Raw genomic sequence first — 14,779 nt, 5'->3', positions numbered from 1 at the left:
AGAACAAGCCTCCGTATGTCTCCATCTCCTTCCCTTCCACCACCTTGTCCCACCGCCATACCTTCTCCACCCCGGGCCTACCATGGCCTCCTCCATTAGATGTTATCGATCCAAACTGGTTTTGGGCACTGTGTGACACAGAGTATTGGACTGTATGGGCCAGTGGCCTGATTGAACCAGCTTCTCTTATATTCTTCACTTCCTAATATCAACCATCCTTTAAGACACAGGTGTAAGTCTGGAAATCACCCCGAGTTTGATGTGCTTTTACTTTTTTTAAAAAAAAATTATGTAATAATTATACAATTCTACATACAAGGTAAACATAAAGTTGCTTCCTCTCATAAGAGGTCAGCTCATCATAGGGTAGCCAAGTGGAAAAATCTTCTTACCGGGGGACTCCAGGTCCGCGGCTGGAGCATGCATGCGCTGCACACACGTCACCAGGAAGTGACGTTATGACGCCGAGCACACTGGGGGCGGGGGCACGACCATCCGAGGGAAAACCATAGCGTTTTCCCTCGGATGACCCTGGCCCCGCCCCCAGCATGCCCGGCGTCATAACGTCACTTTCCGGTGGCGCGCTCGCCGGGGTGGGGTGCCCCCTGGGGCCCGATCCGCCGGTGGCGGGGAACGGGCCTCTGGGGCGGGGGTTTCCCTGCCCCCCAGGGGGACTTGGCAAACCTAGCTCATCATTACCAGGTCCGTTTGGCTTTGATTGGCTTGCCCCTGGAATCACAGAAGCCCATATTGCTTCCAAAACGTAATTAGTGTGTATCTGTACAGATTGCTACAAGGGCACATGAAGGGGCAGCTTTCGCCGCTTCCAGAACCACCAGCAATTCAGCATGCTGGGCTGCAACACCTTGTGCTGGGAAAATTTCCTTTCCCATAAAACAAATTCCTCTTTGTGAGTAACGAGACCTTTAATACAGGTATATCCAGCAGGAAATGTGGGCTTTGTACCCAAGGCTTGGACACTGCTGCCAACTGTATAGAAGACATTTTTAAACTGCCGTAAGGGAAAGCCTCAGCCTCCCCATTTCTGCAGGGAGATGGACATTGGGAGTATATTGAAGGGGTGACAGGCTGGGTCATAAATAAGAGACATCTTGAGCACTCCTTTGCCCACCCATGGGGATCCAGCGAGAATGCAGTGCCCCGTGGCGTGATTCGGAGAGCGCCGAAGACGCAGGGTTCACAGTGTGAAAAAAATATGTGCTGTCCTGCCATGAGATCTCTAAATTAAGTCAAGCGTCATTCACAGCAGGGAGGGTCTGCTCTTGAATTATTTTGAGTTCAGAGTTTGTGAAAACATGGGATGCAATGCTCCCTCTAAGCTGTGGAGTCTTGTGAGCAAAAATTCTACTTTGTGAGCTACTAGCATTAAAGTGGTGAGCAAGTAATTTGGCCACTGTATAAATCAGTTTGCTCTGGAGCCATCCCTTCCTGAGCTAAGACAAAAATTGTGTGAGCTGGAGGCTAAAAAACTGTGAGCTAGCTCACACTAACTCAGCTTAGAGGGAACACGGGATGCAACGTGCAGTGGCTGCTTTTCTCCATAATGGGGGCATTGAAGCGTGAATCCTCAGAGGCATGGGGGTTAACGGAGCCTTGCAGTTCTCAATCACTCTTTGAAAAAGGTGCAATGTGTCCGAAGGCTACAAGCATGGACGGCTTCAAAAGAGAATGAGATAAGCATCTGGAGCAGAGGTCCATCAGTGGCTATTAGCCACAAGGTATAGATAGGGGCTCTGGGGCAAGTGACGCTCTGTCTTCTTGGTGCTTGGGGGGAGTCAACAGTGGGAGGGCTTCTAATGTCCTGGCCCCACTGGTGGACCTCCTGATGGCACTGGTATTTCTGGCCACTGTGTGACACAGAGTGTTGGACTGGATGGGCCTTTGGCCTGATCCAACATTGGCGTCTCTTATGTTCTTATGATTAACACATGGAATTCACTGCCACAGGAAGTGGTGGAGGCTACAAGCATGGATGGCTTCAAAAGGGAATTAGATAAGCATGTGGAGCAGAGGTCCATCAGTGGCTATTAGCCACAAAATATAGATAGGGACTCTGGGGCAAGTGATGCTCTGTCTCCTTGGTGCTTGGGGGGGGGGGGTCAACAGTGGGAGGGCTTCTAATGTCCTGGCCCCACTGGTGGACCTCCTGATGGCACCTGGTATTTCTGGCCACTGTGTGATACAGAGTGTTGGATGGAATGGGCCTTTGGCCTGATCCAACATTGGCGTCTCTTATGTTCTTATCCTCCTTAAGAAAGACTGTATGCTCTGTTAGTCAAAAAAGCCGAGTGTTTCTCCCCTAGACATGGTCTGGGGGGGCCCTGCCTATTCTGGGCCTCTCCTAACACTAGCCCTGTATTTTATCTCCCTTTCTCTTCAATTTATATGGCCCCACTGGTGGACCTCCTGGTGGCACTGGTATTTCTGGCCACTGTGTGACACAGAGTGTTGGACTGGATGGGCCTTTGGCCTGATCCAACATTGGCATCTCTTATGTTCTTATGCCTTTCAGCTGAGGTTGTTTGGACCTCTCCAGCACCTGAAGTTTTGGAGAACTGCTGAAGTGGGTGTAGTTTCTTGTGCTTGTTAGTTGTGTTCAGGGACAACAAAGTCATGCTTGAGGCCTGCTGAGCTTCATTTTCTGACTCACTCGATTGGGACTGCCTCGGTTAGGTGTAGTGGTTAAGAGCAGCGGGCTCTAATCTGGAGAACCAGGTTTTATTCCCCACTGCGCCACAAGGAGCAGCAGCTGGGTGACCTTAGGTCAGGGTGTCTGTTGTGGGGAGAGGAGGGGAAGGAGACTGTAAGCCACTCTGAGACTCCGGCTTTAAAAAAGAACCGGAGATTTTACTTCTGGGACTTAAGATGGAAGAAGTAAATGTAACAAGAAAGAGATTGCTGTGGTATTTGATTACCACTGTTAGAATGACTTATGCACAATCTTGGAAACAAGACAATACCAGAAAAAGGGGAACGGATACAGAAAGTGTTATTCATGGCTGAAATGGACAAATTAACAAAGAAACTTAATAACAAAGAAGATCAAGAATTTTATGAAGAGTGGGAAGACTTTAAAGAATATTTAGAAAAAAATTGGGATGTAAAACATAATTTACTTTGTTTTGATAATTATTAAGAGCAGAAATATATAAAGGTATTGAACAAATAGAGCAAATATTGTTACCTTGAAACTTAAGAATTAAAATGTGAAAAGATAACAGAAATAAAAGAGGGAAGGGAGGGAGGAGCATTGCGGGAAGCCACCAAGGGGGGGGGAGGAGATAAGAGATATGGATATATGTTATTTGAAGTGTAATGTTGAATATGTTGTTATATCCAAAAATAAAAGTTTGAAATAAAAAAAAGAAAAGAATGACAGCGAGTATGGTATACTAGTTAGAGCTTTAGGCTAGGATCTGGGAAATCAAAGTTCAAATGCCATTCTGCCGGAAAACTTGCTTGTGACCTTGGGCCCACTGCATTCTGTCAACCTTATAAAACATCAAAAGGCACTTGTTCCTATTGGAGAGTTAGATGGGGTACAGCTAAACTCCATACCCATCGGTTTAAAGGGAATCTCATCTATCTACTTAAAACAGGGGCCCCACAGGACAAAGTCTTTGACATGCTATGAAAATTTCACCCACCCTTCATCATCTTCTTTGCTGAACAGCCCCTTTTCTTTCTTTCCCCCAACCTACCAATGAATGGATGCCACAAATTGCAGGTAGGTGGGGGAGCAGTGTAATGTTGTGGGTTGAAGGATAATCTTTTTGAAGTGGGCATTAGGAAATTTTACCAGTTTGGGGGTCTGAATTACCCCCACCTTAAGGCTTTTGCTTCTAAAATTCTATCTATGTCTGTGAACAGCTCTTTTCTGTAAATGAATGTCAATAAATCAAAAGTACGTTCTCAGCGTACGGATACACACCTAAACAGCATACTCAAGATTGCTAAAGCACAAACATTGCCTCCAGATTTTGATGCAATGATTCAGAGGAAGAGGGAAATACACGTTTTAAGAATGTTTATATTTTGAGTAAAAAATAATACCATTAATTGGGTTTCCGGAGTCCTTTCTGAAGTTTATATCTCTGGTACCTGACATTACATTTTATGGCGCACGTTACTCAGATCAAGAAAGTAAAATTATATCGGATCCGACCCTTGTAACAAATGAATTCAATACCTCTGAGCTAAGCAGTTACATGGTGTGGATTCTTTGATACTCTTGAAGCAAGCCACTCTGACTGAATCTCTTCCCACACTCTGAGCATTCAAACGGCTTCTCCTCTGTGTGGGTTTCTTTTTTTTTTTGATGATTTTGAACATGGCTACTCTGACTGAATCTCTTCCCACACTCTCAGCACTCAAAAGGCTTCTCTCCTGTGTGGATTCTTGGATGCCACTGCACTGAATCTCTTACCACACTCTGAGCATTCAAACGGCTTCTCCTCTGTGTGGGTTTCTTTTTTTTTTGATGATTTTGAACATGGCTACTCTGACTGAATCTCTTCCCACACTCTCAGCACTCAAAAGGCTTCTCTCCTGTGTGGATTCTTGGATGCCACTGCACTGAATCTCTTACCACACTCTGAGCATTCAAACGGCTTCTCCTCTGTGTGGGTTTCTTTTTTTTTGATGATTTGGAACATGGCTACTCTGACTGAATCTCTTCCCACACTCAGCACTCAAAAGGCTTCTCTCCTGTGTGGATTCTTGGATGCCACTGCACTGAATCTCTTACCACACTATGAGGATTCAAACGGCTTCTCCCTTGTGTGGGTTCTCTAGCAGAAATCGGGGTTCAATAAGCCTGGGCCTTTGTGTTTTTCTATACTATGTAAGTTTTCCTATAGCTCACTTTGGTTTCTTGGTTCAGAAGTCCCATAAGACTTTTCTCTTTTGCTGGCAGCCTAGGCATAAAAACTAAAGCCTTGCCCTGTAGATGTACCTTTGCCTGAATGCACATTCCATGGCCTAACAAGTGCTGGGCCCAAAGCCTATCTGTCTAGGTCTTTTTGACATCACAATTAGTAAAATCTATCTGGGCAAAAGTTCATGTTAGCAAAAGTTCATCTTACCAATTTAGGATGGGTTGGTATCTGGCAAGGTTGGTATATTTTAATTGACTCCTCCCTTGATTCCTGTTGGCTGAAGAGAGTTTAAAAAGGAGGCTTTGGGTTTTGTTCGAAGCTGTTTGGCCAACACCCCACCTAGGCTTGAGTGAGATCTTGGTCCACAGTCCAGGAATTCCTTGTTCTTTCTGAAGTGTACACTATATCGAGCACTGTGAAGTTTCTATATGCTATTGGGTATTGATACTGAATATATGCTATTAAGTTTTACTTGTGTATGGTTTTAGAGTTCATAAATACTTTTAGTTCAAGGCAACTGTTCTCACTGTAGCATGGATGTAATGATTTTGTATTTTTACTGTAATTATTTTTAATTCAGATTATTCATATACTTACATTTTTCTGGTTTTATGGATTTTTATATTAAGATTTTATTAGGGTTTGATAGAAGCCTATTAGGTGGTAAGGCCTCTCCTTTGTAAGTGTCTTTTTTTAGCTGATGCTAGCAGACAAGAAACATTCCCCCCCCCCCTCGGAGTCTAATCTGGGAGAACCGGGGTTTGATTCCCCACTCCTCCACTTTCAGCTGCTGGATGACCTTGGGCAAGCCATAGTTCTGTCAGTGCTGTCCTTGAAAAAGAGCAGTTTCTGTCAGAGCTCTCTCAGTCCTGCCTACCTTCCAGGGTGTCTGTTGTGGGGAGGGGAAGGGAAAGGAGTTTGTAAACTGCTCTGAGATTCCTTTGGGTAGAGAAATGCGGAGTATAAATCCAATCTCTTCTTCTTCAAATTGCTTGGATAAAATAGCTATCTGGCTGGTGTTTTTAAGAGATTTTGAGTACAGTACTGCTAGTACAGCAGAAGATGGGTTTTTCAGTAGATGTATTTGCCTGAAGTATAGAGTTCATGGTTCTAGTTGTTTGGGGTAAAACCTCTGCAGTGTCTGGGTCAACAAGAGCTTTAATTTCATATTTATTTATATTTATTTATTGTTCATATTTATACCCCACCCTCCCCAAACAACACCTTCTGTTTGGGTATGAAGAATCCTTGGGTAATATTAATAAGGTGAGGTTAAATAAACATTTACGACATCATGTAGGCACATCTTTTCCTGTAACTGACCAATGAATAAATGACTACTCAGATGATGCCCTGACATTTTGTAACCAATTATGATTTCTGGATGTTATCTATTTGACTTTGTCATTCGGGGTATAAAATTTATGTACGACCTGATATTGCTCAGAAAGCAGTCAATTTTTGATAGGCTGCTTTGGCCTAACTGTTTTCAATTTTTTAATTGCAATTAAATAATCAATGAACATTCCTCCTCATTTTGACTTCTCTTTTTGGCATGGGAATCTATTTGTACAACATCACTGTGTTTCTCTTACTCTGGAGGCCTGACTCCACCCACACATAGGAAAGAACCCTAAAGGGGTTAGGAATCCATGAGAGCAGCTGGGACCCCCAAAATTCTCGTACAGGTTCTTATATGTTCTTGAAGAGAACTATTTAATCTCTTCCCACACCCTGAACATTAAAAAGGCTTCTCCCCTGTGTGGGCTCTTAGATGATTTTGAAGAGTGCCACTGCGACTGAATCTCTTCCCACACTCTGAGCATTCAAAAGGCTTCTCCCCTGTGTGGGTTCTTACATGAACTTGAAGAGTGCCACTGCGACTGAATCTCTTCCCACACTCTGAGCATTCAAAAGGCTTCTCCCCTGTGTGGGTTCTTAGATGATTTTGAAGAGCACCACTGTGATTGAATCTCTTCCCACACTCTGAGCATTCAAAAGGTTTCTCTCCAGTGTGGGTTCTTAGATGATTTTGAAGAGTGCCACTGCGACTGAATCTCTTCCCACACTCTGAACATTCAAAAGGCTTCTCCCCTGTGTGGGTTCTTAGATGTTCTTGAAGATTGCCACTGCGACTGAATCTCTTCCCACACTCTGAACATTCAAAAGGCTTCTCTCCTGTGTGGGTTCTTACATGATTTTGAAGAGCGCTACTGTGACTGAATCTCTTCCCACACTCTGAGCATTCACAAGGCTTCTCCCCTGTGTGGGTTCTCTGATGTTCTTGAAGAGTGCCACCGTGACTAAATCTCTTCCCACACTCTAAACATTCAAAAGGCTTCTCCCCTGTGTGGGTTCTTAGATGTTCTTGAAGATTGCCACTGCGACTGAATCTCTTCCCACACTCTGAGCATTCAAAAGGTTTCTCCCCCGTGTGAGTTCTTAAATGATTTTGAAGAGTGCCTCTGTGACTGAATCTCTTCCCACACTCTGAGCATTCAAAAGGCTTCTCCCCTGTGTGGGTTTTTAGATGATTTTGAAGATGGCCACTGCGACTGAATCTCTTTCCGCACTCTGAGCACTCAAAAGGCTTTCTGAGCATTCAAAAGGCTTCTCCCCTGTGTGGGATCTTAGATGATTCTGAAGATGGCTACTGCAACCGAATCTTTTCCCACACTCTGAGCATTCAAAAGGTTTTTCCCCTGTGTGGGTTCTTAGATGACTGTGAAGATGGCCACTGCAACTGAATCTCTTTCCTCATTCTGAGCATTCATAAGGCTTCTCCCCTGTGTGGGCTCTTAGATGTTCTTGAAGAGTGCCACCGCGACTGAATCTCTTTCCTCATTCTGAGCATTCATAAGGCTTCTCCCCTGTGTGGGCTCTTAGATGTTCTTGTAGTGCACCACTCTGACAGAATCTCTTTCTACACTCTGGGCATTCAAAAGGCTTCTCCCCTGTGTGGGTCCTTATATGTTTTTGAAGAGTGCTACTTTCGCTGAATCTCTTCCCACACTCTGAGCATTCAAAAGGCTTCTCCCCTGTGTGAGTTCTTAGATGAGTTTGAAGAGTGCCACTGCAACTGAATCTCTTTCCACATTCTGAGCATTCATAAGGCTTCTCCCCTGTGTGGGTTCTTAGATGAGTTTGAAGATGGCCACTGCAGCTGAATCTCTTCCCACATTCTGAGCATTCAAAAGGCTTCTCCCCTGTGTGGGTTCTTAGATGTTCTTGAAGATGGCCACCGCGACTGAATCTCTTCCCACACTCTGAGCATTCAAAAGGCTTCTCCCTTCGGTGGATTCGTTGGTGCACAAGGAGCTGTGATCTGTATTTGAAGTAGTTTCCACACCAAAAGCATTTACATGCATTCATTATACTGTGCTTTGGAAAAGATACATTACCTTTTCCTACCACAGAGAACTTCATTCCACTCTCTGAGCAAATAAATAGCTTCCCTCCTGTATGAATCTTTTGGTGTCGAACAAGGTGCAATTCCTCGGAGAATCTCTTGCCAAAGTGTGAGCAGCTATAAGGTTTCTCTCCTCTACGTGTTCTTTGATGTCTAAGGAACTCTGCTCTGCAAATTATGGTCTTTCCATACTCCAGCCATCGATGGGTCTTCTTTCCACTGTGCATTTGTACATGGATTTTATAGTGGGATTGATCTGAGAAGTTCATTCCACACGCCAAGCACTGGTATGTCTCCTTCACCATCTGAATTGCTACTTGGAAATCCCCCCCTTGGCAAGGAATGGATTTACTCCTCTTCTTGATGATGTGGCTTCTTTTCTGCCTCTCAGGTCCAACTTGTTTTCTGAAGTTTCCTCTCAAGTCTTCATTCTTCACTTCATCTGGTGATAGAGGATGCAGTTTCTCATCCTCCTCATTCCTGTGATCATCCCCTGCTGGAATAAAAAAAGAGATCCTGTTAGAAGAATGTGAAGTAAGGGTTGTTTTCTGACTGAAGCTCTTTCCACACTGCACACAATTATACGGTTTCTCTCCTAAGGGAATTTGTATCTGCAAAATGATGTTCATTCCCTGACTTTGTCAAATCCACACTCTCATTTTCCCTGGAGTGGATTCTCAGGATAGAGGCCTTTGTCCCTTCTCTTTTTGATTGACCCTTCTTCTTGGACTGGGATTTCACGGAAACCCCCTCCTCAGCAAGGAATGGACTTATCCCTCCTCTTACATGCTTGGCTTCCCTTCTGCCTCTGGGGTCCATCTCCAAAGTGTCCTTCGGCATCTTCATTCTTGACTTTTCCCAAAGAGAACCCCTGGAACTCCCCAGCTGTCTCCTCTACATCTGCTCCTGGAATAAAGAAAGAGTTTCAATCATCACCCAGGCAAGAAGCCAAGGCACCAGTCAGGCACTGCTAAGGAATGGGGTGAGCATTTCTGTTATCCAATCATCTTTCCTCCCAAACTGAGATGCTGGCCACATCTTAACTCTGCCAGGCCCTCCCGTAGAGCTGTTTTTATATTCTGACTGTCCCTCCCCACCCCAAACTCCCCTTATGTGTTTTAAGGGGGAAAGTGGCAAAAAATTGTTGCCTCAGTGTTCCCAGTTGACTTGCTGTGCTTTTTGATTTTTGACTCTCTGCAGTTGATGATTAAATACAATACAATATCAAGACATCCAATGCTGCACTTGCACTGAGAGTTTCCTTCCAGTTGTCAATAGAGCCAGGCGAAGCTGGTTTTCAGCCTCCCCAAAATACATATTTTCTGGAGAGAGGAGAGAAGCCAGGAGCTCACCAAGTGAACCCCATAGTTCAAAGGGGACCCCCATGGTTTTTGGAAAAGGTGTCATTTGTTGGGGAGAAGGCAGGTAATGACAGATGAGAAAATCAACCTTGCAGTGTAGGGGCACCTGTCTCAAGGCCAGAGCCATTTTCTTGCTATTTCTGAGCTTGCATCTTAGCTCTTGTCTAAAGCATAGCCATGTCTGAATCATGCAGGTAATTCTGCCTTTCCTAGAAGCGCAGAGATAGCCTGTCTCCCCGGAAAGAACTGTCAGCAAGAGATAGCCAGAAGACTGATTATCAGGCCTCCAGGTCATTAACTTGTTATAGAAGCGCAAGGTCTTCTGGAAGCCTGTCCCAGAGGAGCACACAGAGTCAAAAAGGCCAGATAAGACCCCAGAGAAGTCTGTCCTGTTCCATCCTCCCAAAACACCTGAAAGACGCAGTGAGCGCACAGCAAGCCTGTAGTTATCCAGGTGTTCAGCATGACCAGGGTGATGGAATCTAAACGTGGGGAAGTTAAGTTTGGCAGACCCTTAGAGCAGTAGAGGGTTCTCATTGCTGTCAACCCTCTTCCCTGTGGACAGGGGGAGATGGTGCTGGCCGGTCTTGGAGAAACTCGGGGATCGGAGCACATTGCATGGACAGATATTCCTGGCTTTTCTCTCTGTGTTTGTGCTTTTCTTTGGCAGATGGTTTCCTGCCTCAAGGGGCTGGAAGGGACTTAGCCTTTGGGAGCTAGTTGCTTGCCTCTTGGGGAGACGGAAGGTGTCTAAAGTGCTTTCTCTATCTTGTTGTGGCTCAAACAAACTGTGCTTCAACTGAGAACCTGACTCTGTCTTTACTGGGCTGACACTTTCAGTAGGAATCTCTTCAAGAACACACGATCCCGCCCTCTTGGGGTGAGGACTGATTCCTGTCACCACAACAGAGGGTGCTGTGTGATTTGCCGTAAGCCCCTTGCCCTTGGGGTGGCAGTGTTAACTGGTCGGACTATCCGCTGCAGGCCACCCCTGCAAGGTAGGACAGCTCCAAAGAAAGCATTCAAATCCATCTCCCCCTAATAGGAAGGCCTGAAGACATCCAGGGGACTGCTGCAGGAATGGTTAGATGGGCCTTTGGCCTTGTCCAGCAGGGCTGTTCTCAGGTAAACCCCCCCCACACACACACTTTCCAGGAATATCCTGTATTTAGCGGTAGTGCAGCCTGTTCTTATGACAGAACCGGGAAGGATACTCACTTGCAATCAGTTCATTTGGGAAGGAAATGGTCTCTTGAGATCTTCCTGAGAAACCCTCCAGCCATTCTTTGAACACAAGGCCTTGGTCTTTCTCCACCATACTCTCTGTTCCATTCGTGGCTTCTTTGTCTCAGAGAGAGAGAGAAAGAGAGAGATCATTCCTATGTGGGGAAGGGAAGAAATCCAAGGAAGAAGAAAAATTCTTCTGGAAAGACAGAAACATGGTCAGGATCAAAGACCAGAATCCTAAACGCTGTAAGGGGGATGGATCCTTTACAGATCACAGTCAGAGCGGATGGCCGTAATCCCATCTCGGGGAAGGGCATGTTGTAAAGGCTGGCAACTGAGAAATTGGGATCTGGTCCCTTCCACAGAGTCTTTTCTGAGGGCCTCTCAGCCCCGCCTCGGCCACAGGCCAGGACACCCTCTCTGGCTTGGGTGAGCGCCACCACACTGGCCATGCTGAACCATCGTTTCCAGTGCCATTCCCACCTCCTTGAGGCCCCCAACGGGGCGGGGGGGGGAGGTAGCCAGGCAGTCCTCAGAACCACATGTTGCTTTTCAATATTTTGATTCATGCATCATCCCAATGGCAGCAATTCGCACACTTGGAACCTAGGAAAGGTCCTTACCCAGAGAGGCCACGCTCCCGTAGTTCTCCAGCATGACGTCCCTGTAGAGAGCTCTCTGGCCAGGAGCCAGCAAGGCCCACTCGGCCTCGGTGAAATACACGGCCACCTCCTCAAAGGAAAAGGGAGACTGAAAGGAGAAGCAGGTTCCCTCGTCAGAGATCAGTCCGGGCAGAGACTACACTCTCCACGGGGGCATTCTGGGAGGGTGCGGGATGTAGAGTTTGACATGCATAAAGAGAATGGAGTTCAGGGCCTCTCTCTCCTCGGTCAGCAGGACCAAAAACCTCCCTTGAGAAAGGAGGGGGGACCTGACTATCCCCCAGTCTTCCCCCCCTACCTGGACCAGAGGTGGAGCAGCCGTTTCCACTCCTCTGAAAAGACGACAGGTTGACAACTTCTCTTCACTGCCTGCAAGGGAGACAAAATTGGAAGGATGAATGTTAACCTCCAGTTCCTATTGCGTTTGCTTCTTTGAATTCTGCTTCACCCATCCCTGTTCCCAGGGTTGTGAAACCTTGTCTTCTTTACACTCAAGAATATTTGTAATGACTTTTAGTGAGGTGTCAGACAGGTGGAAGGGAAGCACCAGGTACCCATGAGCCTCAGCATGTTATAAATGCTGCCAACCCTTCTGTGAGACTTGAAAGGTGCCCTGGGCACCCTGGAGCTCCAAAGGCTGCAGCACCCCTGCTGGAACAGATCAAAAGCCCAGGCCTGCCATTCTCCCGCCTGCTGGGCCCTCCCTCCCACCCGTCCTGGAGTCCAGAGTGGCAGGAGAAAAAGAGGAGACCAGAAATCATCTTGTAAGACATGTCACCATCTCATCCAACCCAAAACCCAGATGTGATTTTAGTTCATCAGCCAAGCCTCTGGAAACTTTAGGGTACTACCATGGGTTTCCAGGGCGTCTGCTGATGCGCTTTCACATCCAGGTATTAGGCCAATCAAGACATTGACATGACATCATGTCCATCCCATGCTCCACACTCAAATCGGGGGGTACCATGGTATCCCTAGTCCAGTATCCTCTTTCTCACTGTGGCCTGCCAGATGCCCCTAGAAAGCCTTTAAGCAGGGGCACAAGAACCCACACTATTGCCCCTTGCAATGGAGTTTCAGAGATATGCTGCCCCAGAAGATGGGGTGTGTGGGTTTGAAAAGTGCTGTGAAGTCACAGCTGACTTATGGTGACTCTACAAGATATTTAAGGCAAGAGACCTCCAGAGGTGGTATGCCATTGCCTGCCTCTGCATAGCAACCCTGGACTTCTTCAGAGGTCTCCTATGTGAGAACCAACCAGGGCAGACCCTGCTTAGCTTCTGAGATCTGAATAGCCTCGGCCATCCAGGTCTGGGGAATGTGGACATTCCATTGATTCACCTTGGCTAATAGCTGCACCCTCATTTCACCTCCTTTCCTTTTCTGAGCTACCTTGAGACCCTCTAATGAAAGGAAGGTGAAAGAGGCATATTTTAATTAATGTAGATAAGAATGGAATGGCCCTCCATGAATCTGTCTACTCCCCAATAAAGCGGAGAAGCCATCACAACATCCTATGGCACTCTGTGTCCCAGAACTCCATTCTATGTAATCTGCAAAAGCATTCCCCTTTTCTCCTCTCCTGAACCTTCTCCCAACAACTTGACTAGGTGCCCCGATCCCATCTCGGCACGAGGCACCCTTACCACTTGACAGGGCACCTCGGGCATCCTCCTGGGCACACTGCGCCCTCTGACTTTCCTCTGACGGAGCTCCTTCTGCCTCAGAGAGCTTCGCTTCCATCTTCATGGATCGTCCCCACATCTGAAACAACAGCAAGGGAGTCAGGTATCTAGAATTAGAAATATCTAAGAATAAACAGGAACAGTGCACTGATAACTAATGCTAAGGAGATGAAAACATGACAGATTCCTTTCCAGAAGAATCTTATGAAGAAGAACCAATGGAATTAGAAAGTAAATGGAAAGCTGCATTGAGAGCAGTGGGGAGAAACAAATCACCAGAGGTAGATGGTATATCAATAGAACTATTCCAAGGCACAGAAAATGAGTCCCTCAAAATCTTAAATGAGGACCAAAAGAAAATTTTAAATCAGAAAATTTCATTAGCAGAGATAGTGGGTGCAATTAGAAATCAAAAGAAAAACAAACCCCCTGGCCCTGACGGCTTACCCGCTGAATTCTATACAGTTTTTGAAGACGAGCTTATCCCAATATACAAACAGTTGGTTAATGATATACCGGGGAAAAAAATAATACCAGAATCCTGGAACTCTGCTTCAATCTCACTAATACATAAAAAGGGCACCGATGAAAAAGAGATCAGGAATTATCGCCCAATCTCTTTGCTCAACGTCGATTACAAAATATATGCCTATATAATGGCCCAACGTATGAGAAAAGTGCTAGTACAACTAATACACTCAGATCAAGCAGGATTTTTACCCAACCGGCAGGTAAAACATAATATTAGAAATATTCTGAACATCCTGGAGTATTGTGAGTCTGACGTAAGCAAACAATTAGCCATAGTATTTATAGACGCCGAAAAGGCGTTTGATAACGTCAATTGGGACTATATGATTCAAAATCTAAAACAGATAGAATGCGGTTCAGACTTCCTTAATATAATAGAAACAATATACAGTAAGCAAGAAGCAAGGATAATAATTAATGCGGACTTGACGACAGGGATCGATATTTGTAAGGGTACCCGACAAGGTTGCCCTCTTTCCCCGCTTCTATTCATACTGACAATGGAAGGCCTATGCGAATTAATTCGTAAAAACGATCAAATACATGGGATTAGAATTAGGAACCAAGAGTATAAAATCCAAGCCTATGCGGACGACATCGCCATTACTATTCTAAATCCATTACAATCGATATCACCGTTATTAGAAGTGATGCAGGAGTTCGGACAGTTAGCGGGATTTAAAATAAATAAATCAAAAACAAAAATACTAACAAAAAACTGTTGTCTAGTTACAAAACAAAAGCTGCAAGAAACAACGAATTTTAGTATAGAAAAGAATATTAAATATCTAGGGATTAACATTACCAACAGAACCAGTTCACTCATACAAGGGAACTATGATAATCTTCTGAATCAGATCCAAAAAGATCTAGATAATTGGTCTAAGCTACATTTGTCCCTTATGGGCAGAGTAGCGACGATCAAAATGGTTATACTACCTAGAGTACTATTTCTTTTTCAAAATATTCCGGTACTTAACAATAACACATTTATCAAAAATTTAGA

The 14,779-nt window shown here is 45.3% G+C and overlaps 1 pseudogene; it reads right to left on the bottom strand.

The window, feature by feature from the left end:
• Positions 1 to 4,145: 4,145 nt before the first annotated feature.
• On the bottom strand, positions 4,146 to 13,306 carry LOC107114422 (annotated as a pseudogene).
• Between the last annotated feature and the right edge of the window lie 1,473 nt (positions 13,307 to 14,779).

Source organism: Gekko japonicus, unplaced genomic scaffold (assembly GCF_001447785.1).
Source record: "Gekko japonicus isolate JY-2015 unplaced genomic scaffold, Gekko_japonicus_V1.1 scaffold2271, whole genome shotgun sequence".
NCBI lineage: Eukaryota > Metazoa > Chordata > Lepidosauria > Squamata > Gekkonidae > Gekko > Gekko japonicus.
This window is presented reverse-complemented; position numbering and strand designations above follow the sequence as displayed.